Here is a 27,632-nt window from a genome sequence, read left to right as displayed (position 1 = left end):
CCTTGGCCACAGCAGTGGACATTCCCAGAAGAACAAGCGCCCGAGAGCACTGAGAAATTTTCCCCCGAGAAAACTTGACCCTCGTCCTGGCAGCAGGACACCTCGGGAAGAAAGCCACCCAGCGGCCACCTGGGCGAGACCGGCTGCCCGAGCAGGCGCGCGGGGCCTCTGGCCGCTGGCCCCGGGCTGCCAGCCCCCACCCGGACTCCCAGCCGTGCCAGGAGAGCAGCGTGGAGACGCACGCCGGGGCCCTCGGCAGGCTCTTGGGGCTCCCGGAGGCGGCGGCTAGCGTCTACGGCCATACCACCCTGAACGCGCCCGATCTCGTCTGATCTCGGAAGCTAAGCAGGGTCGGGCCTGGTTAGTACTTGGATGGGAGACCGCCTGGGAATACCGGGTGCTGTAGGCTTTTGCTCCTCCCTCCCTCGCTGCTCCTTTTGTCTTCGGGGACTTCGCCACCACCCCCCCCACCACCACCACCACCCCCAGCACCACCACCACCACCACCACCACAACGACCCACCGTGACCACGACCCCGACCCCGTCCGGGCCACCCGCCAGACCCACGCACACCGAATCCTCACAGCTACGTCCCCGAATCCTCTCCCCTCCCCACACTCTCCTGGGGCGCGCGCCCGCGACACGGGTCACCAGCGAGGTTGGTCCCAGGCCACGTTGGGGACCGCTCCCCAACTGCCCTCCAGGCGGGCGGGGAGGGACGTGCGGAAGCCATGAGAAAGTGGGTCCTGCACCCCAGCGGGCCCCACAGCGGGACGCGCCACACCTGGGCTCGCCACAAGGTGGTGCACTGGGTCCAGGGCAAGACGCCAGGGGACAGAGAAGCAGGGAGCCTCAGTCGGGTGCTGCTCCACGTCGCGCTCCGTCGCTCAACCCAAGACAGGGCAGCCAGCGCGCGACCTCTACGTGGGATCCCGCCTCCCACGGCAGAGCCTGCGGTCACAGGGACAGAGGGCGCAGGCCGCCAGAGCTCCGGATGCCAGCGGCAGCTCCCCGTCCCGCTCAAAGGGAGGGAGGGCCGCCGCTGGCGCCCAGTCGCCTGTGCCACCCTCCGGGTCTCAAAGCACTCCTCAGTCAGCTCAAGGACCGGGGCCACCTGGCCTTCGGGGTCACATGGGCTTGGGCACGACGGAAGGGACCGCTTGCCCCCGTGGAACAGACATTCTCCCCGTGGACAACCTCAGGTGCCGGGACCCTCTGCTCCGCCTTGGAAAACCCACCTTCTGCAATGTATGCCCAACGCAATCAGGCCGAGCAGATTGACCCCCTCGGCCCGGCCCCAGTGTGTGATGGGGCTCTGTGCGTGAGGGCTTGCTCTTCCCCACCTACACCAGGCACGGCATCTAACACACACACACACACACACACACACCACGCAGAGACACCCAGACCACGCACGCACGCACGGGGACGCACCCTCCTCTCCCCCACCCCACACACGAGCAGCCGAAGGACAAGAGGGTATGGCTGGGGCCTGAGCGGGAACAAGCGAAGCCTTGGTTTGCGGCCCCTCGGCCAACTGCATCAGGATTTTTGTCTGGGCTCGGAGGCCAGAGGATCTCTGCCATTTGCTAGCAGGGCCAGGGATGGCAGGAGGGTGGGTACGGGGCTCAGCCAGGGCCAGTTCTGCTGGCACGATCCTGTAGCACGTGGCCGCGTAGCACGGGGCCGGGTCTGAAGGAGGCCAAGCAGGGGCACAAGACCCAGCAGCGGCACAGGGAAGAGGCCCAGGGCACCCAGGAGCAGACGAGACCCGGGAGTCGTGCGTGCTTGGCGTGGCCGCGGGCCCCGTGACGCCCGAGGACTCGAGTGCTCAGCCCCGTGTAGTGGCCGCGAAGGCCTGCCTGGGAGAAACGCCCCGGGAGGCCGGCAGGAACCCGGGATCGGAAGGGATGTGGAGGGGCCCCGGGTCGGAGGAGATGGCTTTGGCTGTGTTTGGTTTTGTTTCTTCTTCCCAAGATCCCGGGTGTGAAAGGGGCCAGAGGTGAAGTCCTGGGCTGGAAAGCCTCACGATTCAGCCCCGCAGCCCCAGGCCCTGAGTGTGGAGGAGGGCGGAGCGGGTCGGCGAAGGGCGCGGCTGCCGTTTTCCTGATGGGCTGGAGGGGCAGTGTCGCTTTCCGGACGAAGAGGACCGGAAGGGTCCCCGAGACCTCCGCTGGGAGCCACGCACCCACCCAAGGATACGGCTCCAGGAGGCGACGGAGGAGGGCGGCTGCTTGCCCTGGCCCGAGCTGTGCGTCCCCCGCCTTGGCCACAGCAGTGGACATTCCCAGAAGAACAAGCGCCCGAGAGCACTGAGAAATTTTCCCCCGAGAAAACTTGACCCTCGTCCTGGCAGCAGGACACCTCGGGAAGAAAGCCACCCAGCGGCCACCTGGGCGAGACCGGCTGCCCGAGCAGGCGCGCGGGGCCTCTGGCCGCTGGCCCCGGGCTGCCAGCCCCCACCCGGACTCCCAGCCGTGCCAGGAGAGCAGCGTGGAGACGCACGCCGGGGCCCTCGGCAGGCTCTTGGGGCTCCCGGAGGCGGCGGCTAGCGTCTACGGCCATACCACCCTGAACGCGCCCGATCTCGTCTGATCTCGGAAGCTAAGCAGGGTCGGGCCTGGTTAGTACTTGGATGGGAGACCGCCTGGGAATACCGGGTGCTGTAGGCTTTTGCTCCTCCCTCCCTCGCTGCTCCTTTTGTCTTCGGGGACTTCGCCACCACCCCCCCCACCACCACCACCACCCCCAGCACCACCACCACCACCACCACCACAACGACCCACCGTGACCACGACCCCGACCCCGTCCGGGCCACCCGCCAGACCCACGCACACCGAATCCTCACAGCTACGTCCCCGAATCCTCTCCCCTCCCCACACTCTCCTGGGGCGCGCGCCCGCGACACGGGTCACCAGCGAGGTTGGTCCCAGGCCACGTTGGGGACCGCTCCCCAACTGCCCTCCAGGCGGGCGGGGAGGGACGTGCGGAAGCCATGAGAAAGTGGGTCCTGCACCCCAGCGGGCCCCACAGCGGGACGCGCCACACCTGGGCTCGCCACAAGGTGGTGCACTGGGTCCAGGGCAAGACGCCAGGGGACAGAGAAGCAGGGAGCCTCAGTCGGGTGCTGCTCCACGTCGCGCTCCGTCGCTCAACCCAAGACAGGGCAGCCAGCGCGCGACCTCTACGTGGGATCCCGCCTCCCACGGCAGAGCCTGCGGTCACAGGGACAGAGGGCGCAGGCCGCCAGAGCTCCGGATGCCAGCGGCAGCTCCCCGTCCCGCTCAAAGGGAGGGAGGGCCGCCGCTGGCGCCCAGTCGCCTGTGCCACCCTCCGGGTCTCAAAGCACTCCTCAGTCAGCTCAAGGACCGGGGCCACCTGGCCTTCGGGGTCACATGGGCTTGGGCACGACGGAAGGGACCGCTTGCCCCCGTGGAACAGACATTCTCCCCGTGGACAACCTCAGGTGCCGGGACCCTCTGCTCCGCCTTGGAAAACCCACCTTCTGCAATGTATGCCCAACGCAATCAGGCCGAGCAGATTGACCCCCTCGGCCCGGCCCCAGTGTGTGATGGGGCTCTGTGCGTGAGGGCTTGCTCTTCCCCACCTACACCAGGCACGGCATCTAACACACACACACACACACACACACACCACGCAGAGACACCCAGACCACGCACGCACGCACGGGGACGCACCCTCCTCTCCCCCACCCCACACACGAGCAGCCGAAGGACAAGAGGGTATGGCTGGGGCCTGAGCGGGAACAAGCGAAGCCTTGGTTTGCGGCCCCTCGGCCAACTGCATCAGGATTTTTGTCTGGGCTCGGAGGCCAGAGGATCTCTGCCATTTGCTAGCAGGGCCAGGGATGGCAGGAGGGTGGGTACGGGGCTCAGCCAGGGCCAGTTCTGCTGGCACGATCCTGTAGCACGTGGCCGCGTAGCACGGGGCCGGGTCTGAAGGAGGCCAAGCAGGGGCACAAGACCCAGCAGCGGCACAGGGAAGAGGCCCAGGGCACCCAGGAGCAGACGAGACCCGGGAGTCGTGCGTGCTTGGCGTGGCCGCGGGCCCCGTGACGCCCGAGGACTCGAGTGCTCAGCCCCGTGTAGTGGCCGCGAAGGCCTGCCTGGGAGAAACGCCCCGGGAGGCCGGCAGGAACCCGGGATCGGAAGGGATGTGGAGGGGCCCCGGGTCGGAGGAGATGGCTTTGGCTGTGTTTGGTTTTGTTTCTTCTTCCCAAGATCCCGGGTGTGAAAGGGGCCAGAGGTGAAGTCCTGGGCTGGAAAGCCTCACGATTCAGCCCCGCAGCCCCAGGCCCTGAGTGTGGAGGAGGGCGGAGCGGGTCGGCGAAGGGCGCGGCTGCCGTTTTCCTGATGGGCTGGAGGGGCAGTGTCGCTTTCCGGACGAAGAGGACCGGAAGGGTCCCCGAGACCTCCGCTGGGAGCCACGCACCCACCCAAGGATACGGCTCCAGGAGGCGACGGAGGAGGGCGGCTGCTTGCCCTGGCCCGAGCTGTGCGTCCCCCGCCTTGGCCACAGCAGTGGACATTCCCAGAAGAACAAGCGCCCGAGAGCACTGAGAAATTTTCCCCCGAGAAAACTTGACCCTCGTCCTGGCAGCAGGACACCTCGGGAAGAAAGCCACCCAGCGGCCACCTGGGCGAGACCGGCTGCCCGAGCAGGCGCGCGGGGCCTCTGGCCGCTGGCCCCGGGCTGCCAGCCCCCACCCGGACTCCCAGCCGTGCCAGGAGAGCAGCGTGGAGACGCACGCCGGGGCCCTCGGCAGGCTCTTGGGGCTCCCGGAGGCGGCAGCTAGCGTCTACGGCCATACCACCCTGAACGCGCCCGATCTCGTCTGATCTCGGAAGCTAAGCAGGGTCGGGCCTGGTTAGTACTTGGATGGGAGACCGCCTGGGAATACCGGGTGCTGTAGACTTTTGCTCCTCCCTCACTCGCTGCTCCTTTTGTCTTCGGGGACTTCGCCACCACCCCCCCCACCACCACCACCACCCCCAGCACCACCACCACCACCACCACCACCACAACGACCCACCGTGACCACGACCCCGACCCCGTCCGGGCCACCCGCCAGACCCACGCACACCGAATCCTCACAGCTACGTCCCCGAATCCTCTCCCCTCCCCACACTCTCCTGGGGCGCGCGCCCGCGACACGGGTCACCAGCGAGGTTGGTCCCAGGCCACGTTGGGGACCGCTCCCCAACTGCCCTCCAGGCGGGCGGGGAGGGACGTGCGGAAGCCATGAGAAAGTGGGTCCTGCACCCCAGCGGGCCCCACAGCGGGACGCGCCACACCTGGGCTCGCCACAAGGTGGTGCACTGGGTCCAGGGCAAGACGCCAGGGGACAGAGAAGCAGGGAGCCTCAGTCGGGTGCTGCTCCACGTCGCGCTCCGTCGCTCAACCCAAGACAGGGCAGCCAGCGCGCGACCTCTACGTGGGATCCCGCCTCCCACGGCAGAGCCTGCGGTCACAGGGACAGAGGGCGCAGGCCGCCAGAGCTCCGGATGCCAGCGGCAGCTCCCCGTCCCGCTCAAAGGGAGGGAGGGCCGCCGCTGGCGCCCAGTCGCCTGTGCCACCCTCCGGGTCTCAAAGCACTCCTCAGTCAGCTCAAGGACCGGGGCCACCTGGCCTTCGGGGTCACATGGGCTTGGGCACGACGGAAGGGACCGCTTGCCCCCGTGGAACAGACATTCTCCCCGTGGACAACCTCAGGTGCCGGGACCCTCTGCTCCGCCTTGGAAAACCCACCTTCTGCAATGTATGCCCAACGCAATCAGGCCGAGCAGATTGACCCCCTCGGCCCGGCCCCAGTGTGTGATGGGGCTCTGTGCGTGAGGGCTTGCTCTTCCCCACCTACACCAGGCACGGCATCTAACACACACACACACACACACACACACCACGCAGAGACACCCAGACCACGCACGCACGCACGGGGACGCACCCTCCTCTCCCCCACCCCACACACGAGCAGCCGAAGGACAAGAGGGTATGGCTGGGGCCTGAGCGGGAACAAGCGAAGCCTTGGTTTGCGGCCCCTCGGCCAACTGCATCAGGATTTTTGTCTGGGCTCGGAGGCCAGAGGATCTCTGCCATTTGCTAGCAGGGCCAGGGATGGCAGGAGGGTGGGTACGGGGCTCAGCCAGGGCCAGTTCTGCTGGCACGATCCTGTAGCACGTGGCCGCGTAGCACGGGGCCGGGTCTGAAGGAGGCCAAGCAGGGGCACAAGACCCAGCAGCGGCACAGGGAAGAGGCCCAGGGCACCCAGGAGCAGACGAGACCCGGGAGTCGTGCGTGCTTGGCGTGGCCGCGGGCCCCGTGACGCCCGAGGACTCGAGTGCTCAGCCCCGTGTAGTGGCCGCGAAGGCCTGCCTGGGAGAAACGCTCCGGGAGGCCGGCAGGAACCCGGGATCGGAAGGGATGTGGAGGGGCCCCGGGTCGGAGGAGATGGCTTTGGCTGTGTTTGGTTTTGTTTCTTCTTCCCAAGATCCCGGGTGTGAAAGGGGCCAGAGGTGAAGTCCTGGGCTGGAAAGCCTCACGATTCAGCCCCGCAGCCCCAGGCCCTGAGTGTGGAGGAGGGCGGAGCGGGTCGGCGAAGGGCGCGGCTGCCGTTTTCCTGATGGGCTGGAGGGGCAGTGGCGCTTTCCGGACGAAGAGGACCGGAAGGGTCCCCGAGACCTCCGCTGGGAGCCACGCACCCACCCAAGGATACGGCTCCAGGAGGCGACGGAGGAGGGCGGCTGCTTGCCCTGGCCCGAGCTGTGCGTCCCCCGCCTTGGCCACAGCAGTGGACATTCCCAGAAGAACAAGCGCCCGAGAGCACTGAGAAATTTTCCCCCGAGAAAACTTGACCCTCGTCCTGGCAGCAGGACACCTCGGGAAGAAAGCCACCCAGCGGCCACCTGGGCGAGACCGGCTGCCCGAGCAGGCGCGCGGGGCCTCTGGCCGCTGGCCCCGGGCTGCCAGCCCCCACCCGGACTCCCAGCCGTGCCAGGAGAGCAGCGTGGAGACGCACGCCGGGGCCCTCGGCAGGCTCTTGGGGCTCCCGGAGGCGGCGGCTAGCGTCTACGGCCATACCACCCTGAACGCGCCCGATCTCGTCTGATCTCGGAAGCTAAGCAGGGTCGGGCCTGGTTAGTACTTGGATGGGAGACCGCCTGGGAATACCGGGTGCTGTAGGCTTTTGCTCCTCCCTCCCTCGCTGCTCCTTTTGTCTTCGGGGACTTCGCCACCACCCCCCCCACCACCACCACCACCCCCAGCACCACCACCACCACCACCACCACAACGACCCACCGTGACCACGACCCCGACCCCGTCCGGGCCACCCGCCAGACCCACGCACACCGAATCCTCACAGCTACGTCCCCGAATCCTCTCCCCTCCCCACACTCTCCTGGGGCGCGCGCCCGCGACACGGGTCACCAGCGAGGTTGGTCCCAGGCCACGTTGGGGACCGCTCCCCAACTGCCCTCCAGGCGGGCGGGGAGGGACGTGCGGAAGCCATGAGAAAGTGGGTCCTGCACCCCAGCGGGCCCCACAGCGGGACGCGCCACACCTGGGCTCGCCACAAGGTGGTGCACTGGGTCCAGGGCAAGACGCCAGGGGACAGAGAAGCAGGGAGCCTCAGTCGGGTGCTGCTCCACGTCGCGCTCCGTCGCTCAACCCAAGACAGGGCAGCCAGCGCGCGACCTCTACGTGGGATCCCGCCTCCCACGGCAGAGCCTGCGGTCACAGGGACAGAGGGCGCAGGCCGCCAGAGCTCCGGATGCCAGCGGCAGCTCCCCGTCCCGCTCAAAGGGAGGGAGGGCCGCCGCTGGCGCCCAGTCGCCTGTGCCACCCTCCGGGTCTCAAAGCACTCCTCAGTCAGCTCAAGGACCGGGGCCACCTGGCCTTCGGGGTCACATGGGCTTGGGCACGACGGAAGGGACCGCTTGCCCCCGTGGAACAGACATTCTCCCCGTGGACAACCTCAGGTGCCGGGACCCTCTGCTCCGCCTTGGAAAACCCACCTTCTGCAATGTATGCCCAACGCAATCAGGCCGAGCAGATTGACCCCCTCGGCCCGGCCCCAGTGTGTGATGGGGCTCTGTGCGTGAGGGCTTGCTCTTCCCCACCTACACCAGGCACGGCATCTAACACACACACACACACACACACACACACCACGCAGAGACACCCAGACCACGCACGCACGCACGGGGACGCACCCTCCTCTCCCCCACCCCACACACGAGCAGCCGAAGGACAAGAGGGTATGGCTGGGGCCTGAGCGGGAACAAGCGAAGCCTTGGTTTGCGGCCCCTCGGCCAACTGCATCAGGATTTTTGTCTGGGCTCGGAGGCCAGAGGATCTCTGCCATTTGCTAGCAGGGCCAGGGATGGCAGGAGGGTGGGTACGGGGCTCAGCCAGGGCCAGTTCTGCTGGCACGATCCTGTAGCACGTGGCCGCGTAGCACGGGGCCGGGTCTGAAGGAGGCCAAGCAGGGGCACAAGACCCAGCAGCGGCACAGGGAAGAGGCCCAGGGCACCCAGGAGCAGACGAGACCCGGGAGTCGTGCGTGCTTGGCGTGGCCGCGGGCCCCGTGACGCCCGAGGACTCGAGTGCTCAGCCCCGTGTAGTGGCCGCGAAGGCCTGCCTGGGAGAAACGCCCCGGGAGGCCGGCAGGAACCCGGGATCGGAAGGGATGTGGAGGGGCCCCGGGTCGGAGGAGATGGCTTTGGCTGTGTTTGGTTTTGTTTCTTCTTCCCAAGATCCCGGGTGTGAAAGGGGCCAGAGGTGAAGTCCTGGGCTGGAAAGCCTCACGATTCAGCCCCGCAGCCCCAGGCCCTGAGTGTGGAGGAGGGCGGAGCGGGTCGGCGAAGGGCGCGGCTGCCGTTTTCCTGATGGGCTGGAGGGGCAGTGGCGCTTTCCGGACGAAGAGGACCGGAAGGGTCCCCGAGACCTCCGCTGGGAGCCACGCACCCACCCAAGGATACGGCTCCAGGAGGCGACGGAGGAGGGCGGCTGCTTGCCCTGGCCCGAGCTGTGCGTCCCCCGCCTTGGCCACAGCAGTGGACATTCCCAGAAGAACAAGCGCCCGAGAGCACTGAGAAATTTTCCCCCGAGAAAACTTGACCCTCGTCCTGGCAGCAGGACACCTCGGGAAGAAAGCCACCCAGCGGCCACCTGGGCGAGACCGGCTGCCCGAGCAGGCGCGCGGGGCCTCTGGCCGCTGGCCCCGGGCTGCCAGCCCCCACCCGGACTCCCAGCCGTGCCAGGAGAGCAGCGTGGAGACGCACGCCGGGGCCCTCGGCAGGCTCTTGGGGCTCCCGGAGGCGGCGGCTAGCGTCTACGGCCATACCACCCTGAACGCGCCCGATCTCGTCTGATCTCGGAAGCTAAGCAGGGTCGGGCCTGGTTAGTACTTGGATGGGAGACCGCCTGGGAATACCGGGTGCTGTAGGCTTTTGCTCCTCCCTCCCTCGCTGCTCCTTTTGTCTTCGGGGACTTCGCCACCACCCCCCCCACCACCACCACCACCCCCAGCACCACCACCACCACCACCACCACAACGACCCACCGTGACCACGACCCCGACCCCGTCCGGGCCACCCGCCAGACCCACGCACACCGAATCCTCACAGCTACGTCCCCGAATCCTCTCCCCTCCCCACACTCTCCTGGGGCGCGCGCCCGCGACACGGGTCACCAGCGAGGTTGGTCCCAGGCCACGTTGGGGACCGCTCCCCAACTGCCCTCCAGGCGGGCGGGGAGGGACGTGCGGAAGCCATGAGAAAGTGGGTCCTGCACCCCAGCGGGCCCCACAGCGGGACGCGCCACACCTGGGCTCGCCACAAGGTGGTGCACTGGGTCCAGGGCAAGACGCCAGGGGACAGAGAAGCAGGGAGCCTCAGTCGGGTGCTGCTCCACGTCGCGCTCCGTCGCTCAACCCAAGACAGGGCAGCCAGCGCGCGACCTCTACGTGGGATCCCGCCTCCCACGGCAGAGCCTGCGGTCACAGGGACAGAGGGCGCAGGCCGCCAGAGCTCCGGATGCCAGCGGCAGCTCCCCGTCCCGCTCAAAGGGAGGGAGGGCCGCCGCTGGCGCCCAGTCGCCTGTGCCACCCTCCGGGTCTCAAAGCACTCCTCAGTCAGCTCAAGGACCGGGGCCACCTGGCCTTCGGGGTCACATGGGCTTGGGCACGACGGAAGGGACCGCTTGCCCCCGTGGAACAGACATTCTCCCCGTGGACAACCTCAGGTGCCGGGACCCTCTGCTCCGCCTTGGAAAACCCACCTTCTGCAATGTATGCCCAACGCAATCAGGCCGAGCAGATTGACCCCCTCGGCCCGGCCCCAGTGTGTGATGGGGCTCTGTGCGTGAGGGCTTGCTCTTCCCCACCTACACCAGGCACGGCATCTAACACACACACACACACACACACACACCACGCAGAGACACCCAGACCACGCACGCACGCACGGGGACGCACCCTCCTCTCCCCCACCCCACACACGAGCAGCCGAAGGACAAGAGGGTATGGCTGGGGCCTGAGCGGGAACAAGCGAAGCCTTGGTTTGCGGCCCCTCGGCCAACTGCATCAGGATTTTTGTCTGGGCTCGGAGGCCAGAGGATCTCTGCCATTTGCTAGCAGGGCCAGGGATGGCAGGAGGGTGGGTACGGGGCTCAGCCAGGGCCAGTTCTGCTGGCACGATCCTGTAGCACGTGGCCGCGTAGCACGGGGCCGGGTCTGAAGGAGGCCAAGCAGGGGCACAAGACCCAGCAGCGGCACAGGGAAGAGGCCCAGGGCACCCAGGAGCAGACGAGACCCGGGAGTCGTGCGTGCTTGGCGTGGCCGCGGGCCCCGTGACGCCCGAGGACTCGAGTGCTCAGCCCCGTGTAGTGGCCGCGAAGGCCTGCCTGGGAGAAACGCCCCGGGAGGCCGGCAGGAACCCGGGATCGGAAGGGATGTGGAGGGGCCCCGGGTCGGAGGAGATGGCTTTGGCTGTGTTTGGTTTTGTTTCTTCTTCCCAAGATCCCGGGTGTGAAAGGGGCCAGAGGTGAAGTCCTGGGCTGGAAAGCCTCACGATTCAGCCCCGCAGCCCCAGGCCCTGAGTGTGGAGGAGGGCGGAGCGGGTCGGCGAAGGGCGCGGCTGCCGTTTTCCTGATGGGCTGGAGGGGCAGTGGCGCTTTCCGGACGAAGAGGACCGGAAGGGTCCCCGAGACCTCCGCTGGGAGCCACGCACCCACCCAAGGATACGGCTCCAGGAGGCGACGGAGGAGGGCGGCTGCTTGCCCTGGCCCGAGCTGTGCGTCCCCCGCCTTGGCCACAGCAGTGGACATTCCCAGAAGAACAAGCGCCCGAGAGCACTGAGAAATTTTCCCCCGAGAAAACTTGACCCTCGTCCTGGCAGCAGGACACCTCGGGAAGAAAGCCACCCAGCGGCCACCTGGGCGAGACCGGCTGCCCGAGCAGGCGCGCGGGGCCTCTGGCCGCTGGCCCCGGGCTGCCAGCCCCCACCCGGACTCCCAGCCGTGCCAGGAGAGCAGCGTGGAGACGCACGCCGGGTACCTCGGCAGGCTCTTGGGGCTCCCGGAGGCGGCGGCTAGCGTCTACGGCCATACCACCCTGAACGTGCCCGATCTCGTCTGATCTCGGAAGCTAAGCAGGGTCGGGCCTGGTTAGTACTTGGATGGGAGACCGCCTGGGAATACCGGGTGCTGTAGGCTTTTGCTCCTCCCTCCCTCGCTGCTCCTTTTGTCTTCGGGGACTTCGCCACCACCCCTCCCACCACCACCACCACCCCCAGCACCACCACCACCACCACCACCACAACGACCCACCGTGACCACGACCCCGACCCCGTCCGGGCCACCCGCCAGACCCACGCACACCGAATCCTCACAGCTACGTCCCCGAATCCTCTCCCCTCCCCACACTCTCCTGGGGCGCGCGCCCGCGACACGGGTCACCAGCGAGGTTGGTCCCAGGCCACGTTGGGGACCGCTCCCCAACTGCCCTCCAGGCGGGCGGGGAGGGACGTGCGGAAGCCATGAGAAAGTGGGTCCTGCACCCCAGCGGGCCCCACAGCGGGACGCGCCACACCTGGGCTCGCCACAAGGTGGTGCACTGGGTCCAGGGCAAGACGCCAGGGGACAGAGAAGCAGGGAGCCTCAGTCGGGTGCTGCTCCACGTCGCGCTCCGTCGCTCAACCCAAGACAGGGCAGCCAGCGCGTGACCTCTACGTGGGATCCCGCCTCCCACGGCAGAGCCTGCGGTCACAGGGACAGAGGGCGCAGGCCGCCAGAGCTCCGGATGCCAGCGGCAGCTCCCCGTCCCGCTCAAAGGGAGGGAGGGCCGCCGCTGGCGCCCAGTCGCCTGTGCCACCCTCCGGGTCTCAAAGCACTCCTCAGTCAGCTCAAGGACCGGGGCCACCTGGCCTTCGGGGTCACATGGGCTTGGGCACGACGGAAGGGACCGCTTGCCCCCGTGGAACAGACATTCTCCCCGTGGACAACCTCAGGTGCCGGGACCCTCTGCTCCGCCTTGGAAAACCCACCTTCTGCAATGTATGCCCAACGCAATCAGGCCGAGCAGATTGACCCCCTCGGCCCGGCCCCAGTGTGTGATGGGGCTCTGTGCGTGAGGGCTTGCTCTTCCCCACCTACACCAGGCACGGCATCTAACACACACACACACACACACACACACACCACGCAGAGACACCCAGACCACGCACGCACGCACGGGGACGCACCCTCCTCTCCCCCACCCCACACACGAGCAGCCGAAGGACAAGAGGGTATGGCTGGGGCCTGAGCGGGAACAAGCGAAGCCTTGGTTTGCGGCCCCTTGGCCAACTGCATCAGGATTTTTGTCTGGGCTCGGAGGCCAGAGGATCTCTGCCATTTGCTAGCAGGGCCAGGGATGGCAGGAGGGTGGGTACGGGGCTCAGCCAGGGCCAGTTCTGCTGGCACGATCCTGTAGCACGTGGCCGCGTAGCACGGGGCCGGGTCTGAAGGAGGCCAAGCAGGGGCACAAGACCCAGCAGCGGCACAGGGAAGAGGCCCAGGGCACCCAGGAGCAGACGAGACCCGGGAGTCGTGCGTGCTTGGCGTGGCCGCGGGCCCCGTGACGCCCGAGGACTCGAGTGCTCAGCCCCGTGTAGTGGCCGCGAAGGCCTGCCTGGGAGAAACGCCCCGGGAGGCCGGCAGGAACCCGGGATCGGAAGGGATGTGGAGGGGCCCCGGGTCGGAGGAGATGGCTTTGGCTGTGTTTGGTTTTGTTTCTTCTTCCCAAGATCCCGGGTGTGAAAGGGGCCAGAGGTGAAGTCCTGGGCTGGAAAGCCTCACGATTCAGCCCCGCAGCCCCAGGCCCTGAGTGTGGAGGAGGGCGGAGCGGGTCGGCGAAGGGCGCGGCTGCCGTTTTCCTGATGGGCTGGAGGGGCAGTGGCGCTTTCCGGACGAAGAGGACCGGAAGGGTCCCCGAGACCTCCGCTGGGAGCCACGCACCCACCCAAGGATACGGCTCCAGGAGGCGACGGAGGAGGGCGGCTGCTTGCCCTGGCCCGAGCTGTGCGTCCCCCGCCTTGGCCACAGCAGTGGACATTCCCAGAAGAACAAGCGCCCGAGAGCACTGAGAAATTTTCCCCCGAGAAAACTTGACCCTCGTCCTGGCAGCAGGACACCTCGGGAAGAAAGCCACCCAGCGGCCACCTGGGCGAGACCGGCTGCCCGAGCAGGCGCGCGGGGCCTCTGGCCGCTGGCCCCGGGCTGCCAGCCCCCACCCGGACTCCCAGCCGTGCCAGGAGAGCAGCGTGGAGACGCACGCCGGGGCCCTCGGCAGGCTCTTGGGGCTCCCGGAGGCGGCGGCTAGCGTCTACGGCCATACCACCCTGAACGCGCCCGATCTCGTCTGATCTCGGAAGCTAAGCAGGGTCGGGCCTGGTTAGTACTTGGATGGGAGACCGCCTGGGAATACCGGGTGCTGTAGGCTTTTGCTCCTCCCTCCCTCGCTGCTCCTTTTGTCTTCGGGGACTTCGCCACCACCCCCCCCACCACCACCACCACCCCCAGCACCACCACCACCACCACCACCACAACGACCCACCGTGACCACGACCCCGACCCCGTCCGGGCCACCCGCCAGACCCACGCACACCGAATCCTCACAGCTACGTCCCCGAATCCTCTCCCCTCCCCACACTCTCCTGGGGCGCGCGCCCGCGACACGGGTCACCAGCGAGGTTGGTCCCAGGCCACGTTGGGGACCGCTCCCCAACTGCCCTCCAGGCGGGCGGGGAGGGACGTGCGGAAGCCATGAGAAAGTGGGTCCTGCACCCCAGCGGGCCCCACAGCGGGACGCGCCACACCTGGGCTCGCCACAAGGTGGTGCACTGGGTCCAGGGCAAGACGCCAGGGGACAGAGAAGCAGGGAGCCTCAGTCGGGTGCTGCTCCACGTCGCGCTCCGTCGCTCAACCCAAGACAGGGCAGCCAGCGCGCGACCTCTACGTGGGATCCCGCCTCCCACGGCAGAGCCTGCGGTCACAGGGACAGAGGGCGCAGGCCGCCAGAGCTCCGGATGCCAGCGGCAGCTCCCCGTCCCGCTCAAAGGGAGGGAGGGCCGCCGCTGGCGCCCAGTCGCCTGTGCCACCCTCCGGGTCTCAAAGCACTCCTCAGTCAGCTCAAGGACCGGGGCCACCTGGCCTTCGGGGTCACATGGGCTTGGGCACGACGGAAGGGACCGCTTGCCCCCGTGGAACAGACATTCTCCCCGTGGACAACCTCAGGTGCCGGGACCCTCTGCTCCGCCTTGGAAAACCCACCTTCTGCAATGTATGCCCAACGCAATCAGGCCGAGCAGATTGACCCCCTCGGCCCGGCCCCAGTGTGTGATGGGGCTCTGTGCGTGAGGGCTTGCTCTTCCCCACCTACACCAGGCACGGCATCTAACACACACACACACACACACACACACACCACGCAGAGACACCCAGACCACGCACGCACGCACGGGGACGCACCCTCCTCTCCCCCACCCCACACACGAGCAGCCGAAGGACAAGAGGGTATGGCTGGGGCCTGAGCGGGAACAAGCGAAGCCTTGGTTTGCGGCCCCTCGGCCAACTGCATCAGGATTTTTGTCTGGGCTCGGAGGCCAGAGGATCTCTGCCATTTGCTAGCAGGGCCAGGGATGGCAGGAGGGTGGGTACGGGGCTCAGCCAGGGCCAGTTCTGCTGGCACGATCCTGTAGCACGTGGCCGCGTAGCACGGGGCCGGGTCTGAAGGAGGCCAAGCAGGGGCACAAGACCCAGCAGCGGCACAGGGAAGAGGCCCAGGGCACCCAGGAGCAGACGAGACCCGGGAGTCGTGCGTGCTTGGCGTGGCCGCGGGCCCCGTGACGCCCGAGGACTCGAGTGCTCAGCCCCGTGTAGTGGCCGCGAAGGCCTGCCTGGGAGAAACGCCCCGGGAGGCCGGCAGGAACCCGGGATCGGAAGGGATGTGGAGGGGCCCCGGGTCGGAGGAGATGGCTTTGGCTGTGTTTGGTTTTGTTTCTTCTTCCCAAGATCCCGGGTGTGAAAGGGGCCAGAGGTGAAGTCCTGGGCTGGAAAGCCTCACGATTCAGCCCCGCAGCCCCAGGCCCTGAGTGTGGAGGAGGGCGGAGCGGGTCGGCGAAGGGCGCGGCTGCCGTTTTCCTGATGGGCTGGAGGGGCAGTGGCGCTTTCCGGACGAAGAGGACCGGAAGGGTCCCCGAGACCTCCGCTGGGAGCCACGCACCCACCCAAGGATACGGCTCCAGGAGGCGACGGAGGAGGGCGGCTGCTTGCCCTGGCCCGAGCTGTGCGTCCCCCGCCTTGGCCACAGCAGTGGACATTCCCAGAAGAACAAGCGCCCGAGAGCACTGAGAAATTTTCCCCCGAGAAAACTTGACCCTCGTCCTGGCAGCAGGACACCTCGGGAAGAAAGCCACCCAGCGGCCACCTGGGCGAGACCGGCTGCCCGAGCAGGCGCGCGGGGCCTCTGGCCGCTGGCCCCGGGCTGCCAGCCCCCACCCGGACTCCCAGCCGTGCCAGGAGAGCAGCGTGGAGACGCACGCCGGGGCCCTCGGCAGGCTCTTGGGGCTCCCGGAGGCGGCGGCTAGCGTCTACGGCCATACCACCCTGAACGCGCCCGATCTCGTCTGATCTCGGAAGCTAAGCAGGGTCGGGCCTGGTTAGTACTTGGATGGGAGACCGCCTGGGAATACCGGGTGCTGTAGGCTTTTGCTCCTCCCTCCCTCGCTGCTCCTTTTGTCTTCGGGGACTTCGCCACCACCCCCCCCACCACCACCACCACCCCCAGCACCACCACCACCACCACCACCACAACGACCCACCGTGACCACGACCCCGACCCCGTCCGGGCCACCCGCCAGACCCACGCACACCGAATCCTCACAGCTACGTCCCCGAATCCTCTCCCCTCCCCACACTCTCCTGGGGCGCGCGCCCGCGACACGGGTCACCAGCGAGGTTGGTCCCAGGCCACGTTGGGGACCGCTCCCCAACTGCCCTCCAGGCGGGCGGGGAGGGACGTGCGGAAGCCATGAGAAAGTGGGTCCTGCACCCCAGCGGGCCCCACAGCGGGACGCGCCACACCTGGGCTCGCCACAAGGTGGTGCACTGGGTCCAGGGCAAGACGCCAGGGGACAGAGAAGCAGGGAGCCTCAGTCGGGTGCTGCTCCACGTCGCGCTCCGTCGCTCAACCCAAGACAGGGCAGCCAGCGCGCGACCTCTACGTGGGATCCCGCCTCCCACGGCAGAGCCTGCGGTCACAGGGACAGAGGGCGCAGGCCGCCAGAGCTCCGGATGCCAGCGGCAGCTCCCCGTCCCGCTCAAAGGGAGGGAGGGCCGCCGCTGGCGCCCAGTCGCCTGTGCCACCCTCCGGGTCTCAAAGCACTCCTCAGTCAGCTCAAGGACCGGGGCCACCTGGCCTTCGGGGTCACATGGGCTTGGGCACGACGGAAGGGACCGCTTGCCCCCGTGGAACAGACATTCTCCCCGTGGACAACCTCAGGTGCCGGGACCCTCTGCTCCGCCTTGGAAAACCCACCTTCTGCAATGTATGCCCAACGCAATCAGGCCGAGCAGATTGACCCCCTCGGCCCGGCCCCAGTGTGTGATGGGGCTCTGTGCGTGAGGGCTTGCTCTTCCCCACCTACACCAGGCACGGCATCTAACACACACACACACACACACACACACACCACGCAGAGACACCCAGACCACGCACGCACGCACGGGGACGCACCCTCCTCTCCCCCACCCCACACACGAGCAGCCGAAGGACAAGAGGGTATGGCTGGGGCCTGAGCGGGAACAAGCGAAGCCTTGGTTTGCGGCCCCTCGGCCAACTGCATCAGGATTTTTGTCTGGGCTCGGAGGCCAGAGGATCTCTGCCATTTGCTAGCAGGGCCAGGGATGGCAGGAGGGTGGGTACGGGGCTCAGCCAGGGCCAGTTCTGCTGGCACGATCCTGTAGCACGTGGCCGCGTAGCACGGGGCCGGGTCTGAAGGAGGCCAAGCAGGGGCACAAGACCCAGCAGCGGCACAGGGAAGAGGCCCAGGGCACCCAGGAGCAGACGAGACCCGGGAGTCGTGCGTGCTTGGCGTGGCCGCGGGCCCCGTGACGCCCGAGGACTCGAGTGCTCAGCCCCGTGTAGTGGCCGCGAAGGCCTGCCTGGGAGAAACGCCCCGGGAGGCCGGCAGGAACCCGGGATCGGAAGGGATGTGGAGGGGCCCCGGGTCGGAGGAGATGGCTTTGGCTGTGTTTGGTTTTGTTTCTTCTTCCCAAGATCCCGGGTGTGAAAGGGGCCAGAGGTGAAGTCCTGGGCTGGAAAGCCTCACGATTCAGCCCCGCAGCCCCAGGCCCTGAGTGTGGAGGAGGGCGGAGCGGGTCGGCGAAGGGCGCGGCTGCCGTTTTCCTGATGGGCTGGAGGGGCAGTGGCGCTTTCCGGACGAAGAGGACCGGAAGGGTCCCCGAGACCTCCGCTGGGAGCCACGCACCCACCCAAGGATACGGCTCCAGGAGGCGACGGAGGAGGGCGGCTGCTTGCCCTGGCCCGAGCTGTGCGTCCCCCGCCTTGGCCACAGCAGTGGACATTCCCAGAAGAACAAGCGCCCGAGAGCACTGAGAAATTTTCCCCCGAGAAAACTTGACCCTCGTCCTGGCAGCAGGACACCTCGGGAAGAAAGCCACCCAGCGGCCACCTGGGCGAGACCGGCTGCCCGAGCAGGCGCGCGGGGCCTCTGGCCGCTGGCCCCGGGCTGCCAGCCCCCACCCGGACTCCCAGCCGTGCCAGGAGAGCAGCGTGGAGACGCACGCCGGGGCCCTCGGCAGGCTCTTGGGGCTCCCGGAGGCGGCGGCTAGCGTCTACGGCCATACCACCCTGAACGCGCCCGATCTCGTCTGATCTCGGAAGCTAAGCAGGGTCGGGCCTGGTTAGTACTTGGATGGGAGACCGCCTGGGAATACCGGGTGCTGTAGGCTTTTGCTCCTCCCTCCCTCGCTGCTCCTTTTGTCTTCGGGGACTTCGCCACCACCCCCCCCACCACCACCACCACCCCCAGCACCACCACCACCACCACCACCACAACGACCCACCGTGACCACGACCCCGACCCCGTCCGGGCCACCCGCCAGACCCACGCACACCGAATCCTCACAGCTACGTCCCCGAATCCTCTCCCCTCCCCACACTCTCCTGGGGCGCGCGCCCGCGACACGGGTCACCAGCGAGGTTGGTCCCAGGCCACGTTGGGGACCGCTCCCCAACTGCCCTCCAGGCGGGCGGGGAGGGACGTGCGGAAGCCATGAGAAAGTGGGTCCTGCACCCCAGCGGGCCCCACAGCGGGACGCGCCACACCTGGGCTCGCCACAAGGTGGTGCACTGGGTCCAGGGCAAGACGCCAGGGGACAGAGAAGCAGGGAGCCTCAGTCGGGTGCTGCTCCACGTCGCGCTCCGTCGCTCAACCCAAGACAGGGCAGCCAGCGCGCGACCTCTACGTGGGATCCCGCCTCCCACGGCAGAGCCTGCGGTCACAGGGACAGAGGGCGCAGGCCGCCAGAGCTCCGGATGCCAGCGGCAGCTCCCCGTCCCGCTCAAAGGGAGGGAGGGCCGCCGCTGGCGCCCAGTCGCCTGTGCCACCCTCCGGGTCTCAAAGCACTCCTCAGTCAGCTCAAGGACCGGGGCCACCTGGCCTTCGGGGTCACATGGGCTTGGGCACGACGGAAGGGACCGCTTGCCCCCGTGGAACAGACATTCTCCCCGTGGACAACCTCAGGTGCCGGGACCCTCTGCTCCGCCTTGGAAAACCCACCTTCTGCAATGTATGCCCAACGCAATCAGGCCGAGCAGATTGACCCCCTCGGCCCGGCCCCAGTGTGTGATGGGGCTCTGTGCGTGAGGGCTTGCTCTTCCCCACCTACACCAGGCACGGCATCTAACACACACACACACACACACACACCACGCAGAGACACCCAGACCACGCACGCACGCACGGGGACGCACCCTCCTCTCCCCCACCCCACACACGAGCAGCCGAAGGACAAGAGGGTATGGCTGGGGCCTGAGCGGGAACAAGCGAAGCCTTGGTTTGCGGCCCCTCGGCCAACTGCATCAGGATTTTTGTCTGGGCTCGGAGGCCAGAGGATCTCTGCCATTTGCTAGCAGGGCCAGGGATGGCAGGAGGGTGGGTACGGGGCTCAGCCAGGGCCAGTTCTGCTGGCACGATCCTGTAGCACGTGGCCGCGTAGCACGGGGCCGGGTCTGAAGGAGGCCAAGCAGGGGCACAAGACCCAGCAGCGGCACAGGGAAGAGGCCCAGGGCACCCAGGAGCAGACGAGACCCGGGAGTCGTGCGTGCTTGGCGTGGCCGCGGGCCCCGTGACGCCCGAGGACTCGAGTGCTCAGCCCCGTGTAGTGGCCGCGAAGGCCTGCCTGGGAGAAACGCCCCGGGAGGCCGGCAGGAACCCGGGATCGGAAGGGATGTGGAGGGGCCCCGGGTCGGAGGAGATGGCTTTGGCTGTGTTTGGTTTTGTTTCTTCTTCCCAAGATCCCGGGTGTGAAAGGGGCCAGAGGTGAAGTCCTGGGCTGGAAAGCCTCACGATTCAGCCCCGCAGCCCCAGGCCCTGAGTGTGGAGGAGGGCGGAGCGGGTCGGCGAAGGGCGCGGCTGCCGTTTTCCTGATGGGCTGGAGGGGCAGTGGCGCTTTCCGGACGAAGAGGACCGGAAGGGTCCCCGAGACCTCCGCTGGGAGCCACGCACCCACCCAAGGATACGGCTCCAGGAGGCGACGGAGGAGGGCGGCTGCTTGCCCTGGCCCGAGCTGTGCGTCCCCCGCCTTGGCCACAGCAGTGGACATTCCCAGAAGAACAAGCGCCCGAGAGCACTGAGAAATTTTCCCCCGAGAAAACTTGACCCTCGTCCTGGCAGCAGGACACCTCGGGAAGAAAGCCACCCAGCGGCCACCTGGGCGAGACCGGCTGCCCGAGCAGGCGCGCGGGGCCTCTGGCCGCTGGCCCCGGGCTGCCAGCCCCCACCCGGACTCCCAGCCGTGCCAGGAGAGCAGCGTGGAGACGCACGCCGGGGCCCTCGGCAGGCTCTTGGGGCTCCCGGAGGCGGCGGCTAGCGTCTACGGCCATACCACCCTGAACGCGCCCGATCTCGTCTGATCTCGGAAGCTAAGCAGGGTCGGGCCTGGTTAGTACTTGGATGGGAGACCGCCTGGGAATACCGGGTGCTGTAGGCTTTTGCTCCTCCCTCCCTCGCTGCTCCTTTTGTCTTCGGGGACTTCGCCACCACCCCCCCCACCACCACCACCACCCCCAGCACCACCACCACCACCACCACCACAACGACCCACCGTGACCACGACCCCGACCCCGTCCGGGCCACCCGCCAGACCCACGCACACCGAATCCTCACAGCTACGTCCCCGAATCCTCTCCCCTCCCCACACTCTCCTGGGGCGCGTGCCCGCGACACGGGTCACCAGCGAGGTTGGTCCCAGGCCACGTTGGGGACCGCTCCCCAACTGCCCTCCAGGCGGGCGGGGAGGGACGTGCGGAAGCCATGAGAAAGTGGGTCCTGCACCCCAGCGGGCCCCACAGCGGGACGCGCCACACCTGGGCTCGCCACAAGGTGGTGCACTGGGTCCAGGGCAAGACGCCAGGGGACAGAGAAGCAGGGAGCCTCAGTCGGGTGCTGCTCCACGTCGCGCTCCGTCGCTCAACCCAAGACAGGGCAGCCAGCGCGCGACCTCTACGTGGGATCCCGCCTCCCACGGCAGAGCCTGCGGTCACAGGGACAGAGGGCGCAGGCCGCCAGAGCTCCGGATGCCAGCGGCAGCTCCCCGTCCCGCTCAAAGGGAGGGAGGGCCGCCGCTGGCGCCCAGTCGCCTGTGCCACCCTCCGGGTCTCAAAGCACTCCTCAGTCAGCTCAAGGACCGGGGCCACCTGGCCTTCGGGGTCACATGGGCTTGGGCACGACGGAAGGGACCGCTTGCCCCCGTGGAACAGACATTCTCCCCGTGGACAACCTCAGGTGCCGGGACCCTCTGCTCCGCCTTGGAAAACCCACCTTCTGCAATGTATGCCCAACGCAATCAGGCCGAGCAGATTGACCCCCTCGGCCCGGCCCCAGTGTGTGATGGGGCTCTGTGCGTGAGGGCTTGCTCTTCCCCACCTACACCAGGCACGGCATCTAACACACACACACACACACACACACACCACGCAGAGACACCCAGACCACGCACGCACGCACGGGGACGCACCCTCCTCTCCCCCACCCCACACACGAGCAGCCGAAGGACAAGAGGGTATGGCTGGGGCCTGAGCGGGAACAAGCGAAGCCTTGGTTTGCGGCCCCTCGGCCAACTGCATCAGGATTTTTGTCTGGGCTCGGAGGCCAGAGGATCTCTGCCATTTGCTAGCAGGGCCAGGGATGGCAGGAGGGTGGGTACGGGGCTCAGCCAGGGCCAGTTCTGCTGGCACGATCCTGTAGCACGTGGCCGCGTAGCACGGGGCCGGGTCTGAAGGAGGCCAAGCAGGGGCACAAGACCCAGCAGCGGCACAGGGAAGAGGCCCAGGGCACCCAGGAGCAGACGAGACCCGGGAGTCGTGCGTGCTTGGCGTGGCCGCGGGCCCCGTGACGCCCGAGGACTCGAGTGCTCAGCCCCGTGTAGTGGCCGCGAAGGCCTGCCTGGGAGAAACGCCCCGGGAGGCCGGCAGGAACCCGGGATCGGAAGGGATGTGGAGGGGCCCCGGGTCGGAGGAGATGGCTTTGGCTGTGTTTGGTTTTGTTTCTTCTTCCCAAGATCCCGGGTGTGAAAGGGGCCAGAGGTGAAGTCCTGGGCTGGAAAGCCTCACGATTCAGCCCCGCAGCCCCAGGCCCTGAGTGTGGAGGAGGGCGGAGCGGGTCGGCGAAGGGCGCGGCTGCCGTTTTCCTGATGGGCTGGAGGGGCAGTGGCGCTTTCCGGACGAAGAGGACCGGAAGGGTCCCCGAGACCTCCGCTGGGAGCCACGCACCCACCCAAGGATACGGCTCCAGGAGGCGACGGAGGAGGGCGGCTGCTTGCCCTGGCCCGAGCTGTGCGTCCCCCGCCTTGGCCACAGCAGTGGACATTCCCAGAAGAACAAGCGCCCGAGAGCACTGAGAAATTTTCCCCCGAGAAAACTTGACCCTCGTCCTGGCAGCAGGACACCTCGGGAAGAAAGCCACCCAGCGGCCACCTGGGCGAGACCGGCTGCCCGAGCAGGCGCGCGGGGCCTCTGGCCGCTGGCCCCGGGCTGCCAGCCCCCACCCGGACTCCCAGCCGTGCCAGGAGAGCAGCGTGGAGACGCACGCCGGGGCCCTCGGCAGGCTCTTGGGGCTCCCGGAGGCGGCGGCTAGCGTCTACGGCCATACCACCCTGAACGCGCCCGATCTCGTCTGATCTCGGAAGCTAAGCAGGGTCGGGCCTGGTTAGTACTTGGATGGGAGACCGCCTGGGAATACCGGGTGCTGTAGGCTTTTGCTCCTCCCTCCCTCGCTGCTCCTTTTGTCTTCGGGGACTTCGCCACCACCCCCCCCACCACCACCACCACCCCCAGCACCACCACCACCACCACCACCACAACGACCCACCGTGACCACGACCCCGACCCCGTCCGGGCCACCCGCCAGACCCACGCACACCGAATCCTCACAGCTACGTCCCCGAATCCTCTCCCCTCCCCACACTCTCCTGGGGCGCGCGCCCGCGACACGGGTCACCAGCGAGGTTGGTCCCAGGCCACGTTGGGGACCGCTCCCCAACTGCCCTCCAGGCGGGCGGGGAGGGACGTGCGGAAGCCATGAGAAAGTGGGTCCTGCACCCCAGCGGGCCCCACAGCGGGACGCGCCACACCTGGGCTCGCCACAAGGTGGTGCACTGGGTCCAGGGCAAGACGCCAGGGGACAGAGAAGCAGGGAGCCTCAGTCGGGTGCTGCTCCACGTCGCGCTCCGTCGCTCAACCCAAGACAGGGCAGCCAGCGCGCGACCTCTACGTGGGATCCCGCCTCCCACGGCAGAGCCTGCGGTCACAGGGACAGAGGGCGCAGGCCGCCAGAGCTCCGGATGCCAGCGGCAGCTCCCCGTCCCGCTCAAAGGGAGGGAGGGCCGCCGCTGGCGCCCAGTCGCCTGTGCCACCCTCCGGGTCTCAAAGCACTCCTCAGTCAGCTCAAGGACCGGGGCCACCTGGCCTTCGGGGTCACATGGGCTTGGGCACGACGGAAGGGACCGCTTGCCCCCGTGGAACAGACATTCTCCCCGTGGACAACCTCAGGTGCCGGGACCCTCTGCTCCGCCTTGGAAAACCCACCTTCTGCAATGTATGCCCAACGCAATCAGGCCGAGCAGATTGACCCCCTCGGCCCGGCCCCAGTGTGTGATGGGGCTCTGTGCGTGAGGGCTTGCTCTTCCCCACCTACACCAGGCACGGCATCTAACACACACACACACACACACACACACACCACGCAGAGACACCCAGACCACGCACGCACGCACGGGGACGCACCCTCCTCTCCCCCACCCCACACACGAGCAGCCGAAGGACAAGAGGGTATGGCTGGGGCCTGAGCGGGAACAAGCGAAGCCTTGGTTTGCGGCCCCTCGGCCAACTGCATCAGGATTTTTGTCTGGGCTCGGAGGCCAGAGGATCTCTGCCATTTGCTAGCAGGGCCAGGGATGGCAGGAGGGTGGGTACGGGGCTCAGCCAGGGCCAGTTCTGCTGGCACGATCCTGTAGCACGTGGCCGCGTAGCACGGGGCCGGGTCTGAAGGAGGCCAAGCAGGGGCACAAGACCCAGCAGCGGCACAGGGAAGAGGCCCAGGGCACCCAGGAGCAGACGAGACCCGGGAGTCGTGCGTGCTTGGCGTGGCCGCGGGCCCCGTGACGCCCGAGGACTCGAGTGCTCAGCCCCGTGTAGTGGCCGCGAAGGCCTGCCTGGGAGAAACGCCCCGGGAGGCCGGCAGGAACCCGGGATCGGAAGGGATGTGGAGGGGCCCCGGGTCGGAGGAGATGGCTTTGGCTGTGTTTGGTTTTGTTTCTTCTTCCCAAGATCCCGGGTGTGAAAGGGGCCAGAGGTGAAGTCCTGGGCTGGAAAGCCTCACGATTCAGCCCCGCAGCCCCAGGCCCTGAGTGTGGAGGAGGGCGGAGCGGGTCGGCGAAGGGCGCGGCTGCCGTTTTCCTGATGGGCTGGAGGGGCAGTGGCGCTTTCCGGACGAAGAGGACCGGAAGGGTCCCCGAGACCTCCGCTGGGAGCCACGCACCCACCCAAGGATACGGCTCCAGGAGGCGACGGAGGAGGGCGGCTGCTTGCCCTGGCCCGAGCTGTGCGTCCCCCGCCTTGGCCACAGCAGTGGACATTCCCAGAAGAACAAGCGCCCGAGAGCACTGAGAAATTTTCCCCCGAGAAAACTTGACCCTCGTCCTGGCAGCAGGACACCTCGGGAAGAAAGCCACCCAGCGGCCACCTGGGCGAGACCGGCTGCCCGAGCAGGCGCGCGGGGCCTCTGGCCGCTGGCCCCGGGCTGCCAGCCCCCACCCGGACTCCCAGCCGTGCCAGGAGAGCAGCGTGGAGACGCACGCCGGGGCCCTCGGCAGGCTCTTGGGGCTCCCGGAGGCGGCGGCTAGCGTCTACGGCCATACCACCCTGAACGCGCCCGATCTCGTCTGATCTCGGAAGCTAAGCAGGGTCGGGCCTGGTTAGTACTTGGATGGGAGACCGCCTGGGAATACCGGGTGCTGTAGGCTTTTGCTCCTCCCTCCCTCGCTGCTCCTTTTGTCTTCGGGGACTTCGCCACCACCCCCCCCACCACCACCACCACCCCCAGCACCACCACCACCACCACCACCACAACGACCCACCGTGACCACGACCCCGACCCCGTCCGGGCCACCCGCCAGACCCACGCACACCGAATCCTCACAGCTACGTCCCCGAATCCTCTCCCCTCCCCACACTCTCCTGGGGCGCGCGCCCGCGACACGGGTCACCAGCGAGGTTGGTCCCAGGCCACGTTGGGGACCGCTCCCCAACTGCCCTCCAGGCGGGCGGGGAGGGACGTGCGGAAGCCATGAGAAAGTGGGTCCTGCACCCCAGCGGGCCCCACAGCGGGACGCGCCACACCTGGGCTCGCCACAAGGTGGTGCACTGGGTCCAGGGCAAGACGCCAGGGGACAGAGAAGCAGGGAGCCTCAGTCGGGTGCTGCTCCACGTCGCGCTCCGTCGCTCAACCCAAGACAGGGCAGCCAGCGCGCGACCTCTACGTGGGATCCCGCCTCCCACGGCAGAGCCTGCGGTCACAGGGACAGAGGGCGCAGGCCGCCAGAGCTCCGGATGCCAGCGGCAGCTCCCCGTCCCGCTCAAAGGGAGGGAGGGCCGCCGCTGGCGCCCAGTCGCCTGTGCCACCCTCCGGGTCTCAAAGCACTCCTCAGTCAGCTCAAGGACCGGGGCCACCTGGCCTTCGGGGTCACATGGGCTTGGGCACGACGGAAGGGACCGCTTGCCCCCGTGGAACAGACATTCTCCCCGTGGACAACCTCAGGTGCCGGGACCCTCTGCTCCGCCTTGGAAAACCCACCTTCTGCAATGTATGCCCAACGCAATCAGGCCGAGCAGATTGACCCCCTCGGCCCGGCCCCAGTGTGTGATGGGGCTCTGTGCGTGAGGGCTTGCTCTTCCCCACCTACACCAGGCACGGCATCTAACACACACACACACACACACACACACACCACGCAGAGACACCCAGACCACGCACGCACGCACGGGGACGCACCCTCCTCTCCCCCACCCCACACACGAGCAGCCGAAGGACAAGAGGGTATGGCTGGGGCCTGAGCGGGAACAAGCGAAGCCTTGGTTTGCGGCCCCTCGGCCAACTGCATCAGGATTTTTGTCTGGGCTCGGAGGCCAGAGGATCTCTGCCATTTGCTAGCAGGGCCAGGGATGGCAGGAGGGTGGGTACGGGGCTCAGCCAGGGCCAGTTCTGCTGGCACGATCCTGTAGCACGTGGCCGCGTAGCACGGGGCCGGGTCTGAAGGAGGCCAAGCAGGGGCACAAGACCCAGCAGCGGCACAGGGAAGAGGCCCAGGGCACCCAGGAGCAGACGAGACCCGGGAGTCGTGCGTGCTTGGCGTGGCCGCGGGCCCCGTGACGCCCGAGGACTCGAGTGCTCAGCCCCGTGTAGTGGCCGCGAAGGCCTGCCTGGGAGAAACGCCCCGGGAGGCCGGCAGGAACCCGGGATCGGAAGGGATGTGGAGGGGCCCCGGGTCGGAGGAGATGGCTTTGGCTGTGTTTGGTTTTGTTTCTTCTTCCCAAGATCCCGGGTGTGAAAGGGGCCAGAGGTGAAGTCCTGGGCTGGAAAGCCTCACGATTCAGCCCCGCAGCCCCAGGCCCTGAGTGTGGAGGAGGGCGGAGCGGGTCGGCGAAGGGCGCGGCTGCCGTTTTCCTGATGGGCTGGAGGGGCAGTGGCGCTTTCCGGACGAAGAGGACCGGAAGGGTCCCCGAGACCTCCGCTGGGAGCCACGCACCCACCCAAGGATACGGCTCCAGGAGGCGACGGAGGAGGGCGGCTGCTTGCCCTGGCCCGAGCTGTGCGTCCCCCGCCTTGGCCACAGCAGTGGACATTCCCAGAAGAACAAGCGCCCGAGAGCACTGAGAAATTTTCCCCCGAGAAAACTTGACCCTCGTCCTGGCAGCAGGACACCTCGGGAAGAAAGCCACCCAGCGGCCACCTGGGCGAGACCGGCTGCCCGAGCAGGCGCGCGGGGCCTCTGGCCGCTGGCCCCGGGCTGCCAGCCCCCACCCGGACTCCCAGCCGTGCCAGGAGAGCAGCGTGGAGACGCACGCCGGGGCCCTCGGCAGGCTCTTGGGGCTCCCGGAGGCGGCGGCTAGCGTCTACGGCCATACCACCCTGAACGCGCCCGATCTCGTCTGATCTCGGAAGCTAAGCAGGGTCGGGCCTGGTTAGTACTTGGATGGGAGACCGCCTGGGAATACCGGGTGCTGTAGGCTTTTGCTCCTCCCTCCCTCGCTGCTCCTTTTGTCTTCGGGGAC

General features: G+C 67.8%; 13 non-coding genes across 13 annotated transcripts; all 13 read left to right on the top strand.

Moving 5' to 3' along the window:
* Window positions 1–290: 290 nt before the first annotated feature.
* Window positions 291–409, top strand: LOC141413413 (5S ribosomal RNA). Its single transcript, XR_012438205.1, has one exon. It is a non-coding gene; the product is annotated as a 5S ribosomal RNA (ribosomal RNA).
* Window positions 410–2,554: 2,145 nt separating this feature from the next.
* Window positions 2,555–2,673, top strand: LOC141413411 (5S ribosomal RNA). The gene has a single exon (XR_012438203.1). It is a non-coding gene; the product is annotated as a 5S ribosomal RNA (ribosomal RNA).
* A 2,145-nt stretch (window positions 2,674–4,818) lies between these two features.
* On the top strand, window positions 4,819–4,937 carry LOC141411995 (5S ribosomal RNA). Its single transcript, XR_012436835.1, has one exon. It is a non-coding gene; the product is annotated as a 5S ribosomal RNA (ribosomal RNA).
* A 2,148-nt stretch (window positions 4,938–7,085) lies between these two features.
* On the top strand, window positions 7,086–7,204 carry LOC141413410 (5S ribosomal RNA). Its single transcript, XR_012438202.1, has one exon. It is a non-coding gene; the product is annotated as a 5S ribosomal RNA (ribosomal RNA).
* Window positions 7,205–9,351: 2,147 nt separating this feature from the next.
* LOC141413409 (5S ribosomal RNA) lies at window positions 9,352–9,470 on the top strand. Its single transcript, XR_012438201.1, has one exon. It is a non-coding gene; the product is annotated as a 5S ribosomal RNA (ribosomal RNA).
* Window positions 9,471–11,615: 2,145 nt separating this feature from the next.
* Window positions 11,616–11,734, top strand: LOC141412535 (5S ribosomal RNA). The gene has a single exon (XR_012437377.1). It is a non-coding gene; the product is annotated as a 5S ribosomal RNA (ribosomal RNA).
* A 2,147-nt stretch (window positions 11,735–13,881) lies between these two features.
* LOC141413408 (5S ribosomal RNA) lies at window positions 13,882–14,000 on the top strand. Its single transcript, XR_012438200.1, has one exon. It is a non-coding gene; the product is annotated as a 5S ribosomal RNA (ribosomal RNA).
* A 2,147-nt stretch (window positions 14,001–16,147) lies between these two features.
* On the top strand, window positions 16,148–16,266 carry LOC141413407 (5S ribosomal RNA). The gene has a single exon (XR_012438199.1). It is a non-coding gene; the product is annotated as a 5S ribosomal RNA (ribosomal RNA).
* Window positions 16,267–18,413: 2,147 nt separating this feature from the next.
* LOC141413406 (5S ribosomal RNA) lies at window positions 18,414–18,532 on the top strand. Its single transcript, XR_012438198.1, has one exon. It is a non-coding gene; the product is annotated as a 5S ribosomal RNA (ribosomal RNA).
* A 2,143-nt stretch (window positions 18,533–20,675) lies between these two features.
* Window positions 20,676–20,794, top strand: LOC141413405 (5S ribosomal RNA). The gene has a single exon (XR_012438197.1). It is a non-coding gene; the product is annotated as a 5S ribosomal RNA (ribosomal RNA).
* A 2,145-nt stretch (window positions 20,795–22,939) lies between these two features.
* LOC141413404 (5S ribosomal RNA) lies at window positions 22,940–23,058 on the top strand. Its single transcript, XR_012438196.1, has one exon. It is a non-coding gene; the product is annotated as a 5S ribosomal RNA (ribosomal RNA).
* A 2,147-nt stretch (window positions 23,059–25,205) lies between these two features.
* On the top strand, window positions 25,206–25,324 carry LOC141413403 (5S ribosomal RNA). The gene has a single exon (XR_012438195.1). It is a non-coding gene; the product is annotated as a 5S ribosomal RNA (ribosomal RNA).
* A 2,147-nt stretch (window positions 25,325–27,471) lies between these two features.
* On the top strand, window positions 27,472–27,590 carry LOC141413402 (5S ribosomal RNA). Its single transcript, XR_012438194.1, has one exon. It is a non-coding gene; the product is annotated as a 5S ribosomal RNA (ribosomal RNA).
* The last annotated feature ends 42 nt before the right edge of the window (window positions 27,591–27,632 follow it).

This window comes from Castor canadensis, chromosome 10 (genome assembly GCF_047511655.1).
Source record: "Castor canadensis chromosome 10, mCasCan1.hap1v2, whole genome shotgun sequence".
Classification (NCBI taxonomy): domain Eukaryota; kingdom Metazoa; phylum Chordata; class Mammalia; order Rodentia; family Castoridae; genus Castor; species Castor canadensis.
This window is presented reverse-complemented; position numbering and strand designations above follow the sequence as displayed.